This window comes from Talpa europaea (assembly GCF_964194135.1).
Source record: "Talpa europaea genome assembly, chromosome: 5".
Lineage (NCBI taxonomy): Eukaryota > Metazoa > Chordata > Mammalia > Eulipotyphla > Talpidae > Talpa > Talpa europaea.
This window is the reverse complement of record NC_140071.1, coordinates 61,120,920-61,134,000: the sequence shown is the minus strand read 5'-3', so window position 1 is coordinate 61,134,000 and position 13,081 is coordinate 61,120,920.

Below are 13,081 nucleotides of genomic sequence, written 5' to 3'. Positions count from 1 at the left end.
TTGCGGGGACGTGGAGGCCCTCACTGAGTGAGCAGGAACCAGGCGCCCAGGCACGGGAGCAGGATTCAAAAGGCGCCATTCCTGCGCCACTGAACTGGGCTACAGCCCGCGTCCTGGAACTGAGGGCTTTGGAACTGAGACCCGGGGCACAAAATTAGGGGCGTGGGTTCCCCACGATGGTGGGGCACAAGGCAGACACAGCACCCCAAAGCCGTTAAGGTTTACCCTACCATCCCCGCTCTGGTCCCTGTCCCACGGGGTGGAAAATCAGCTCCCCAAGGACTCTAGGAGATATCTCTGGCACTGCCTACCGACTTGAAATCAGCAGAGGCTCCTGGAGGAGCCAGTGGCCAGCTGGGGAGTTAGCCCACACCGGGCCCCTTCCGACCAGTAGTCTGAGCCCACAGGGGGAGCTAGCACCCACAGCTGGGGCAGACCAGGCACGCATAAGAGTGTGCCTGAGACCGGACGCGCAGGGAGTGTGTCCCACATCACCATTTTAGAACAGGGACATTACTTCAGTAAAGACTACCTGCAGAAGGCTCCCTCAGGAGCCAGAGGTGAGCGGGGGAAGTTCGCCCACGCCAGACCCCCTCTGGCCTGCAGTCCAAGCCCAGAGGGGGAGCAGGAACCCACTGCCGGGGCAGACCAGGCGCACAGGGGAGTGTGTCCCCACAACGGCATTTTAGAACAGGGACCTTTCTCCAGTAAAGACTGCTTGAAACTGACATATGGCTCCTGGAGGAACCAGAGGGGAGCAGAGAAGCTCACCCAAGATGCCGGACAGTCCCAACAACACAGTGTCCCAACGCATACGGCAAATTAGAAAACAGACAGTAGGGAGTAGAAGAACCACACGCAACCTAGCAACTCCCCAGGGAAAAAGCACACCACAAAAAGAAAACCAGCCCCCAGATTGCAACGACAGTAACTTGGAAGAACTTCTGAGCCTTCCAGAAAGAGAATTTAAAATTGCCGTGATTAAAAAACTGACAGAAGTCATAAAGGAAAACAATGATAAGGGAAAAATAATCAACGATAAGAAGAATGAAATTGAGTCCCTAAAGAGGGAAAACAATGGTCAGAAGAATGAAATTGAGTCCCTAAAGAGGGAAGTAAAAGAAATGCAGGAGATCAAAGAATTAATGGAAGAACTAAAGAATTCTGGGAAAAGCAATGAAAGCAGAATAGATGAAATGGAAGAACGAATAAGTACTCTTGAAGACACAGAAATAAAAAGAACCAAAACAAAAAAGGAAAGAGAAGTACGAAGGAAAAAGAATGAAGAAAGACTTCGGGAACTATCCGACTCCATGAGGAAAGGAAATATAAGAGTTATAGGAATACCAGAAGGAGAGGAGAGAGATGTAGGAACAGAGAAAATATTCAAAGAGATAATTGAAGAGAACTTCCCAAATGTGAAGAAGGAGCTGAAAATTGATATACAAGAAGCAAGAAGAACACCAAACTTCCACCACGAAAGGAAAAATACAGCAAGACACATAATAGTAAAGCTCCCAAGAATCCAGGACAAGGAAAAAATAATGAAGCTGGCAAGAGGGAAGAAACAGATAACATTCAAAGGAAAGCCAATCAGGCTGACATCAGACTTCTCCGAAGAAACACTATGGGCAAAGAGAGAGTGGAGGGACATAGTCAACAGACTCCAAGAAAACAGATGCCAACCACGAATACTCTATCCCGCAAAGCTCTCCTTCCTATTTGAAGAAAGAATATGGACCTTCCCAGACAAACAGAAACTCCGGAATTTGATTACTACTAAACCCCCACTCCAAAAAATACTACAAGGAGTCCTAAAGCCAGAACCTCAGAGGGACGAATAACAATGAAAGAAGGCCAAAAAAAAAAAAAGTTATTAAAAGAATAAATAAATAAAATCAAAGGAAAGACAAACACAATGGCAAATACAGATGCTAACATATCAATATTAACTCTAAATGTAAATGGACTAAACTCTTCAATAAAAAGACACAGAGTTGCAGCCTGGATTAAGAAACAAAACCCAACCTTTTGCTGTCTCCAGGAAACACATTTAGCTACAAAAGATAAAAATAGGCTCAAAGTTAAAGGATGGAAAATAATCCTACAAGCAAATGGACCAAAAAAGAAAGCAGGAACAGCTATACTTATATCAGATAAAACAGATTTCAAACTCAAAAAGATAAAAAGAGACCCCAATGGTCACTACATTATGATCAAGGGGACAATACTTCAAGAAGAAATAACACTCATTAACATATACACACCAAACGAAGGAGCACCAAAATATATCAGACAACTGTTGTCCTCTCTAAAAACAGACATCAGAGAAAACACATTCGTAGTGGGAGACTTCAACACACCACTATCAACAATGGATAGATCAACAAGACAAAAAATAAGTAAAGAAACCAAAGCTCTAAATAAGGACCTAGAGCAATTGGGCTTAACAGACAACTATAGGACACTAAACCCCAAAAAAATGGAGTACACATTTTTCTCAAGTGCACACGGATCATTCTCCAGGATCGATCACATCTGGGGCACAAGACAAACGTCAACAGATACACCAAGATTGAAATCATATCAACCATCTTTTCTGATCATGAAGGCATCAAACTAGAAATAAACCATAAAAAGAAGGCAAGGAACTTTCCTACCTCATGGAGATTAAAAACCACACTACTGGAAGACCACTGGACTAATGAGGAGATCAAAGAAGAAATTAAAAAATTCTTTGAATTGAACGACAAAGAGGACACCAATATCTTAAATGTATGGGATGCAGCAAAAGCGTAATAAGAAGAAAATATATAGCAATAGAAGCTCACATCAAGAAACAAGAAAGAACTCAAAGAAACAACCTAATCTCGAAGCTCAAAGATCTAGAAAAAGAACAACAAAAAAAACCCAAAACCAGTAGAAGAAAAGAAATAATAAAAACCAAAGCAGAAATAAATGAAATTGAAACTAAAAAAACAATCCAAAAGATCAATGAAACCAAGAGCTGGTTCTTTGAAAAAATCAATAAAATAGACAAATCCCTAGCCAGGCTCCCAAAGGAAAAAAGGGAGAAAGCACAAATAAACAGGATCATCAATGAAAGAGGAGAAATCACAACGGACACAGCAGAAATCTAAAGAATAATCAGTAACTACTATGAACAGTTATATGGAAACAAGTTTAATAATCTAGAGGAGATGGACAAATTCCTACAACTCTACAATCACCCAAAGCTAGATAAAGAAGAAATAGAACACCTAAACAGACCAATTACAAGCAGTGAAATTGAAATGGTAATCAAAAACCGGGGACGCCCTTGTCTGATTTTTTTCTTGGTGGGTTTTTGCATTCCAGCTCCCTGCATTGACCTTTCAGTATCATTCTTGAATAATATTTTGTGTGAAGATTGTCCAGCTTTATTTTTCCTGTGGGACTTCTTAGATCCTTTAATGTATAGCAACACATTGCAAATCTCCTAGGGATCTGGACATGCAGTCTCTAAACTCCTTTAAGCACAGAATTTTCCTTTCTTAGAAAATCTATTAACAGCTTTTACAAAGTAGGATTCTGCAGAACACTGTTTAAGAAATGCTGATTTAAGCAAACAACAATAGAGTACTCCAACCTTAAAAACAAACGTATTGTACATCAGAGTTTAATGCAAAATATTTTTATTTCTCATGTCTTTTGACTATGCCATGACTCTTTAATTTGTTTGGATTACTCAGAGCTGATTTTATCTGTAAATTTTCGTTGTGGAAAAAAAATTATAGTGGTTCATTACAATTGTAGTCTTGAATCACTTGTAGGTTTATTAAAGGCAAAGATTATTCATGTGTAATTTTCAAAGAATAGGACATTGCCACTCATTGTCATCATAATTGTTGTCATTTTTGGAGTGCGGGGTTCTTGAGTTCACTCTGGGAAAGGTTTCACCAGAGCTTCCATTTCAGCGGCTCCAGGCGAGTTTCCCAGGCGAGTTTCTCCACGAGACAGAGACAGTACTTATATTTAAAGAGCAGCTTTATTAGGGAAAGGGACAGGTTTGCTGAAAGAGGCCTGCATGTTTGCAGGCGGGCGGCCTTGAGGAGAGTGGCCTCCGCTGAGGGAGGTCAGTGAAGAGCAGTCCCAGCAGGTGCAGGTCACAGGCAGCCAGAAAGCTGCTGCCCTGCAGAGGGAGAGAGTTGGTGAAAAGAGGCACCTGCATAGCCACAGGTGGGCAGTGGGAGTGTGCCCCGGGCCTGTGCAGAGACAGCACTGACATAGTCCCCTTCTGTTTGGGAGGGGTCACTCCTGCGTGGAATGGCCTGCTGTTGCTGATTTGGGATAACCAGGCAAAACCAGGAGGGGATCAGAGATTCCAGCATGGGCCCAATCTCCGTATCTTTACCCTCAGGCCTGTGCTCCACTCCCTATAGCATCTGATCCTGCTTGGGTCTGAAGCCTTGTGATAAGGCACAGGTGCCTGAGGGTCACGGCCTTGATGGGTTAATGGTCATGTTAACCCAACCTCCTTGTGAGTCTGGTCTTGGGGCACCTCCTTTCCAGTCTTACTATTCTTGTCCTCCATCAGTTTCACCAGAGCTCCCGTTTCAGTGGCACACGGCGAGTTTCCCAGGCAAGTTTCTCCACAAGAGAAACGTCAGTTAAATATAACGTCAGTTATATTTAAAGGGCAGGTTTATTAGGGAAAGGGACAGAAGAATAAAGGACACTAGCATAGACACAAGCAGGCAGGAATTGCTGCCCCAGAAGGGACAGGTTTGCTAAGAGAGGCCTTCATGGTTGCAGGTGGGCGGCCTCGACTGGTCAGGGGCAGGCAGGAAGGCTCCTGCCCTGCAGAGGAGAGAGTGAGTGAAAAGAGGCACCTGCAAAGTCACAGGTGGGCAGACGGAGTGCTGCCCCGAGCCTGTGCAGACACTGAACTGATATATAGTCTTCTTCTGTTTGGGAGGGGTTCACTCCTTGTGAGCCATCAGTTGGTTGCCAATTTTGGATAACTATGCAGAATCTGAAAGGGACTGGATATTCCACAATGGGCTCAATCTCCATATCTTTACCCTTGGACCTGTGCTCTAGACACTCCCTGCAGCAGTCTGATCCCTGCTTGGATGTTAAGCTTTGTAATCTAGGCATCTGCCTCAGGATACTAGGATACTAGTGTTGTCCATCCTCAGGATACTAGTTTCCACAACTGTGTGGATGGTTATGCTAATCTCTTCTGCCCCCACCTCTTGGTGTGAGCCAGGTTTCTGGTTTTGTGGGCTTCCTTTTTTTTTTTTCTATTTTCGTCCTCCATCAATAATCATATAATATGGCCGCATGAAGATTTTCCTAAATGACAAAATTGGTATGTCCTTCAGCTTCCGCATTAAATCAACCATACAATATAACCTGGACCAATTACATTAACCATCCTGTAAATATAAACAGGTATGGGTGATTTTCTCCCCCTCCTACCTTCTTATAGAGGATTACATTTCTGATATTTTTATTCATTTTTTTAAATTTGCCATTCATTTACACAATTTTATAATCTGGGGAGTATATCTTCATACCTCAACATGTGCACATGCTTCCCTCACTCACCACCAAAGCCCCAGTGCCAACGCCTCTCTCACATTACCTCCTCATTCTCACCTCCCTCTCCACTGCATTTCAGAAATTTTTGATGTGGCTGTAAGGGGCAGGACAGGACACAGTGCAGGTTCTCTGATCCCATGCAGACCGGGTAGAGGAGGAGTCAGTCCTCAGTGGTTTTGCAGGTTTTTTATTGGGGTTCAGCGGGTACGTGGCAGGCAGGGGTGCTGGGGGGCTGGGAGGCTGGCAGTCCTCCCAGCCCCCAGCAAATCTTCACTCTATCTGGGCTCTCTGGCATTCTCTGCTTCTGCTTCGGGCCTCTTCTCTTTTGGCTTCAGGTTCTACTGCTGCTACTGCTGCTGCTGCTGGCGACCCCATGATGCCGCCCTTAAAAAGCCCAGTCTTAGTTCAGGTGAATCCCATCTACCAATGCCAACACCCTGTTCCAGGTGCCCACCATCAGGCATGCATTCAGGACAAGGATCCATCATCTATCCTGATGGCGGGAGGGCAGAAAAGCCTGATATTTTCTTTACCCTACAGTGGCCTTTATGTGGAATTTATTATTTGGGAGGCAAAAATAAAGGTTAAACTGTATGCTTTGTTGTTGCTATCGAAATAAAGCGTACACAGTGATAAAAGTTAGTCAGCGTGGCTCTCCCCACTAAGTTTTTAGAGATGTCTCACATGGACTCCTCTCCCCAACTGCGTTCCTTTCTTTCCTTTTTGGCCTCCCATCTATTTGCAGCAAATTGAAGACTGCAGGTTTAAAACGAATTTACAGCGGACAGTATAACTCTTGGCTGTGCAGTCTCTCAGAGTATTGAAACGGCATTATATGATTGTATTTAATAATTGAATTAATGTGTAAGGTGATTTAAAAATATTAAAAAAGTTTTACCTTCTTCTTAAATTGAATCATAAGAACCAAGTCAAAAAACTCCAAGTTAAAATTGCTTTATGTAAACTAATTACAGAGTTACTGTAGCGGGCAGGAAGGACCACAGTGCAGGTTTTCTGATCCCATGCAGACCGGGTGAAGGAGGAGTCAGAGTCCTCAGTGGTTTTGCAGGTTTTTATTGGGATTACCAGGTACACAGAAGGCAGGGGTACAGGGGGGCCGGTAAGCTGGCAGGCCTCCCAGCCCCCAGCAGGCCTTCACTCTGGGCTCTCCGGCCTTCTCTCTAGGTTCTGTTTGTTCTTGGCTTCTCCTCGGCTTCTGCTGGCGTCCCCGTGACACGGCCCTTAAAAAGCACAGTCTTAGTCCAGGTGAATCCCATCTACCTATGCCCACACCCTATTCCAGGTGCCCGCCATTAAGCATGCATTCAGGACCTCAAGGATCCATCATCTATCCTGATGGCTGGAGGGCAGAAAAGTGTGACATTTTTCCTTACCCTATAGTTACCAAAAAGCTCAGTGTATAATTTCTTCCAGATATCTACCTAATGATTTAGTCACTACTAACTTATTTAGTCAAATTTCTTTATTTTTTGCACTTTAGTTTCTTTATTTGGCAGACACCATACTGCTAGATGTTTAGTCAGGTTTTTGTGATTAAACCCCTGTCTTTAACTTTGTTTCAAGTTTACTTAAAATGTTATTATAATCAGGTGTTGAATTTTCAAAACGTTTTTTCCTCATCTCTTGAGAGGACCATATGGTCTTTCTTCTTTAATCTGTTAATGTGCTCAATTATAGTCCTAGACTTTCTAATTCAAAGCATCCATGCATTTGTGGAATGAACCTATTTTTGTCATGAGTCGGCTTCCTTGATTCAATTATGCATTAACAGTAAAACAAAACAATGGTGTTGGTTCATTAGCTTTTTGTCCACCTTTATTCTTTTGGTATTTCTCTAGTAAGAATTGGTTAAAATACAACATGAAAGATGGTATACTGGACAAATAATTTCTGAGTTCTCTGCACACACAAAGACTGTATTCTAATGAGAATCTCCTTCTAGAATCAAAGTAAAATGGTTTCATGTTTAATTGAAGAATTTATAACAGGGTGGTCCCCAGGAAAGGGGGAGGTTCCAGGTTTCCTGGCCCACCCAAGGGAGGGTGGAGCTGAGAGGGAGAGAAGGAGCTGCAGAGGAGACTGAGGAAGGAAGAAGGCAGGATGGAGCCAGAAGGAGATCTGGAGGAGGCACATGGGGCCTAGAGACATGTGAAGAAACTGAGCTTGTCTTTTGGTCATGGACTGGGTGACACAAATGTGGGTGGGAGACCAGTGGGGAGGTGACAATGGCAGTTTTTGTCTTGATTTTGATTTTGCTCTTTTCCTTCCAGACTCGTCTGGTTGTTTCTGCTCCTTTTCTGTGGGTCCCCACTGGAAAATGCTTTTGACTTGGGGCAGGCTTTGGGGCCTTGCTCTGGGCCAATCTTGCTTGGGTGGACTTTTACCCATGAGGGGATGGGTAACTTTGGGTGCTTGATTTAGAAACTATATTCTTTGCCTCTCCTGTATGTTTCCTAATTATATTAAACTTCCTTCCCATTAAAGTCTCATATGTTTTGTGTTGATGCGGCCGATGGTAGAACCCATTTAGAGTAGGCAGGTTTGTGGGATCTGGGGTGCTCCTCTCCCTGCACTGTAACAAATTGATCCCTATTTTCTTCATAAAAAGAATACTACATGTATGATGCGTATTTGTAGTGGCAGGAAGGCATAGAGCAGGTTCTCTATGGAGCCTATACAGAAGAGTGAAGGAGGAGTCCTGGAGCCCTTCGTGGCTTTTCAGGCTTTTATTGAGTTTTCCAGGTACACAGGAGGCAGGGGTGCCACAGGGGTAGAGGTTGAGACAGGAAGCTGGCAAGGCTCCCAGCCCCCAGCGAATCGTCACTCTCTCTGGGCTCCCTGGCTTTCTCTCATGGTCTCGGCTTCTCCGCTGGGTCGGCTCCCTTCTCATTCTACTCTTTTTCTCCTGTCGTCATGTAGGGGCAGGACTGGACACAGTGCAGGTTTTCTGATCCCATGCAGACCGGGTAAAGGAGGAGTCAGAGTCCTCAGTGGTTTTGCAGGTCTTTTATTGGGGTTCACCAGGCATATGGCAGGCAGGGGTGCTGGCTGGGAGGCTGGGAGGCCTGCCAGCCTCCCAGCCCCCAGCAAGTCTTCACTCTATCTGGGCTCTCTAGCATTCGTTCTGCTGCTTCTCGGCTTCTCTTTCGGCTTCTGCTTTGGCTTCTGCTGCTGCTGCTGCTGGTGTCCCCGTGACGCCGCCCTTAAAAGCACAGTCTTAGCTCAGCTGAATCCCATCTACCTATGCCCACACCCTATTCCAGGAGCCCGCCATCAGGCATGCATTCAGGACAAGGATCCATCATCTATCCTAATGGCAGAAGGGCAGAAAAGCCTGATATTTTCTTTACCCTACAGTCCATCCCCTCAGGGTTTTCTGCCATACAGTCTATACATATATATACAATTTTCTAAGCAAACAAACAATGCAGCCATGGCCCACAAAAGCAAATACATCAAATATAACAAAATACAACAGAACACAAATAAGTCCAGGCAGGGCACCAACCTAGCGCAAAAGACAATTATTGGTACCAGCGGATGAGCCACCAAATCTGCTGCCGAAGGCACTGCTCATATGAGGGAGGGGAATCACTCAAGACATCTTTTGCAACATGCCAGGAGCCGTCAGGCTTCCTGGCCTTCTCTGGCTGTAGCCTCGGCTACAAGCCACACACCGCATCCACTCCCAGGATGCACTAGCTCTGGGATTGGCAATTTTATTCTGTTGGGGGTAATCGCCAACCCTCAGGGTTTCTGTCTGCAGTCGCTCCAACACTCGGCCTTCACAGCAATGCGACTCACAGACCCCTGCACTCAAGCCAACCCACTGCACAAGCACATGGGTCGGGGATCAAAACTCTACATTTGGCTTGGGCTCCACCCCAAGCCACGTTCCCCACCCGTCCCCCAAGGACAGGTTCCTCAGCTCCTCACCCTCACTCAAGAATGAGCAGGGCATCATCCACAGGTGATTTTACGAGACTCACAGTGCTTCAGCATACCCAGGCTGCTTAACAGCCGCTTAGGGCTTCTCAATTTAGCATCAGTACCAGATTTTGCCTTCTTAGTTGGCTTTTCTCCTCCACCTGGCTGCTGGGCATGCACAGGCTGCTTTTGGCCATCAAGGCCCACTGGCCACCCCCAGATTCTCAAAAAAAAAAACATAACCTGCCAAGGTCCTCCGCCTTCTGGCGGGATTGTCAGTCCAAGATCATCAGTTCATCAGTCCATCAGTCCAAGTCCATTGGCCTCTCCCTGCTTCAGCAACGGCCTGCTGCCTCAGGGGTCATTGGCTGGTCCTTTCCGGTGTCGTTGGCTGGTCCTTTCTGGTGTCGTTGGCTGGTCCTCTCGGGCGTCTCCTCCATGCGAGGTCTCGTCCCACAGCTCCTGGACCGAATCCACCTTCTGTGCCGCCATGGCACCTCCAGCGTCCTCACAGGTAAACACAGTTACCCCTTAGTCCCTCCAGGTCTTCGGAGGGCTCCAATACCCGTCTGCATGGATCTTGCCGACTTACGCCAATTGTAGGGGCAGGACTGACACAGTGCAGGTTTTCTGATCCCATGCAGACCGGGTAAAGGAGGAGTCAGAGTCCTCAGTGGTTTTGCAGGTCTTTTATTGGGGTTCACCAGGCATATGGCAGGCAGGGGTGCTGGCTGGGGGGCTGGCAGGCTGGCAGGCCTCCCAGCCCCCAGCAAGTCTTCACTCTATCTGGGCTCTCTAGAGTTCGTTCTGCTGCTTCTCGGCTTCTCTTTCGGCTGCTGCTGCTGCTGCTGCTGCTGCTGCTGCTGCTGCTGCTGCTGCTGCTGCTGCTGGCGTCCCCGTGACACCGCCCTTAAAAGCACAGTCTTAGCTAAGCTGAATCCCATCTACCTATGCCCACACCCTATTCCAGGTGCCCGCCATCAGGCATGCATTCAGGACAAGGATCCATCATCTATCCTGATGGCGGAAGGGCAGAAAAGCCTGATATTTTCTTTACCCTACACGTCAACATGATGCCATGCTTATAAGCCCGTCTCAGCCCAGATGTACCCACCTATGCGTGCCCACACCCTACTCCAGGTGCCCGCCATCAGGCATGCATTCAGGACCACTGGGATCCATCGTTAATGTTAATGGTGGGAAGGTGGAAAAGCCTGATAATTTTTCACTTACCCTACATCATAGTCATAGTAATGGGTTAAAATAACTCCATAAGAACTCCGTTTTCCTTATCTTTGAAGTGTAATATTATTTTGACTAAAATTTGAGACTGAAGTATTTTCGGTATCTCAGGAGGGTGACTTTAGAAATACTTCTAAGTAAATCACTTAGTGGTCATCGATTCACATGCATTTTGGTTCAATCTCAGAAACGAAAGTCCCTAAGTTAATTCTTTTTTTAAAACAAATATTTATGCATACAAAAACTGGGGTACAGATCAGAGGTGTGGGGGGGTGAGAGAATTCACCAGAGATAGAGACCACTGGGATCCATTATTAATCCTAATGGCAGGAGGGCAGAAAAGCCTGATAATCACTAACCCTACAGTGTTCAAATGCAGAAATGAAGTCATCTTTCTCTTGATAAAAGATATCTCTGAGATTTCAAGAACTAAGACCTAGGTTACAATTGTTCTCAAAGTCGGAATAAGTCATTATTTAAAATGCAGACAGTTCTTAAAATTTTTGAACATTTACTCTTTCAAAGATGAGAAGGCAAGATTACGGTGAAGGTCTGAACAACCTGCGGAGGGCTAATAGACACCCCTTTGCCACTTTTTTAAGAAACTTGGTGATATTTTTATAGGGCTCTAGACACAGTTTGAAAACTAGGTCTGAGACCCAGGTGTTAGATGATGAACACATCATGGCTTAGTTACGGTGTCAGCTTCATCTGTTCTGGTCTCAATTAAGCACTTCACTAAACCTGCTGGCAGGGCCGGAGCCGCTTTATTAAGAGCTCTTCCCCCATTGAGTAATCTCCACCAGCATCCTGCTCATCCTTCAGAGGTGTGAGAGCGGGCTGGGAGGGTGTGTGTCCTCTGTGCTCCCCATTTGAGGAATGGCATGTGAGGAGCAGCTACAGGAATAGCTGGTTTGGGATTAAACAGGGCTAAAGGCATGCAAAATATAACACTCAGGTAAGAATAAAACTTGGAAATGTGAACAATGGGAAGCAGGGTGAGCTTATGCTACACTTATCAACGAAACATACTACTAGATATTTTTGGCAGGAGAATATTAAACTTTCCAGACCTCTCAACATTTAACCAATAGATACCGGTTTATGACACTGATGGCAATTTTAGTGGCGTGACATGATAAGTTAGCCAGACCAGCCATTCATTTCCCTTGGACCATGACAATGCCCTACATGGTTATAATTTTCTCTTCACACTTACATGACCCAAGGTTGAATCTCTCATTCTCATTTTCTTTGGTATGTAGCATTTAAATGTTAATATTTTGGTAATGGAAAGAGACTGGTCCTTAAGAATCATAAGGTTATGAAATTTCATATGCTGAATAAAGCATAAGTAAATGTAAGTATCAAAATATTTGTAAATAGTGCTACAGTGAATGTAAGAATGTATATATCCCTCAAATTATTGTTTTTGCATTATTTGGGTTGCCTTTTTAAAAAATATTTATGCACACAAGAACTGGGGTACAGGCCAGAGGTATAGGGGGTGAGAGGATTCACCAGAGAGAGAGTGGGGAGCAGAAGAGGCAGATCTACCGAAATACACAGCTGAGGGGAGCAGCAGGTGAGCCAGGAGAGGTCTGTGGTGCCATGTGGGCAACAACCTGGCTGGGGATCAAGCTCACACTGCAGTGGCTGTGGACAGCTTCATAGGATGTGTCGCAACCCCTTGTTCTACCAGGGAGGCCCTGGGTTGCCTTCTTCAGTGGTCTACAAAGCATAGAGATTATAGATAACATTTTCACTGTTGCTCTATTTAAGGAAAACTGGTATCCATTACAATTATCATCCAAGTTAATATTAATATGCAATAATATATTTGTAGGGGAAGTGAAATGGTCAGACTTTTACACCCCTGGCTGCTGTGGCTATCACCTGAGGCCCCTATTGTGTTAATGCAGGAGATGCTTGGGAGCGTGGGCTCCAGGCACACATGTCTGATGGTGGACACCTGCAGTATGGTGTGGGCATGTGTAAGTGGGCACACCTGAGCCTGGAGGCTGATGCTATCAGGGTGGCATCACAGAGAAGGATAGCAGAACAGCGACAAGTGACTATGAGAGAATGCCAGAGAAAGCCCAGAGGAAAAATCATGTAGGGATTCGCGGAAGGGCCCACGTTTTGTGTCCCTGCTGACTTGTTTCTCCTGTGTATATTAAAAAACCTGTGGGGATGATGCCAAGGGCTCCCAGTTTCTCTTTTAAGCTGCCTAAACTGACGATGAGCCTACCTGGCCTGGGATGGTTGCAGAAAAATATTGAATTTGATATAATATATTGTATAT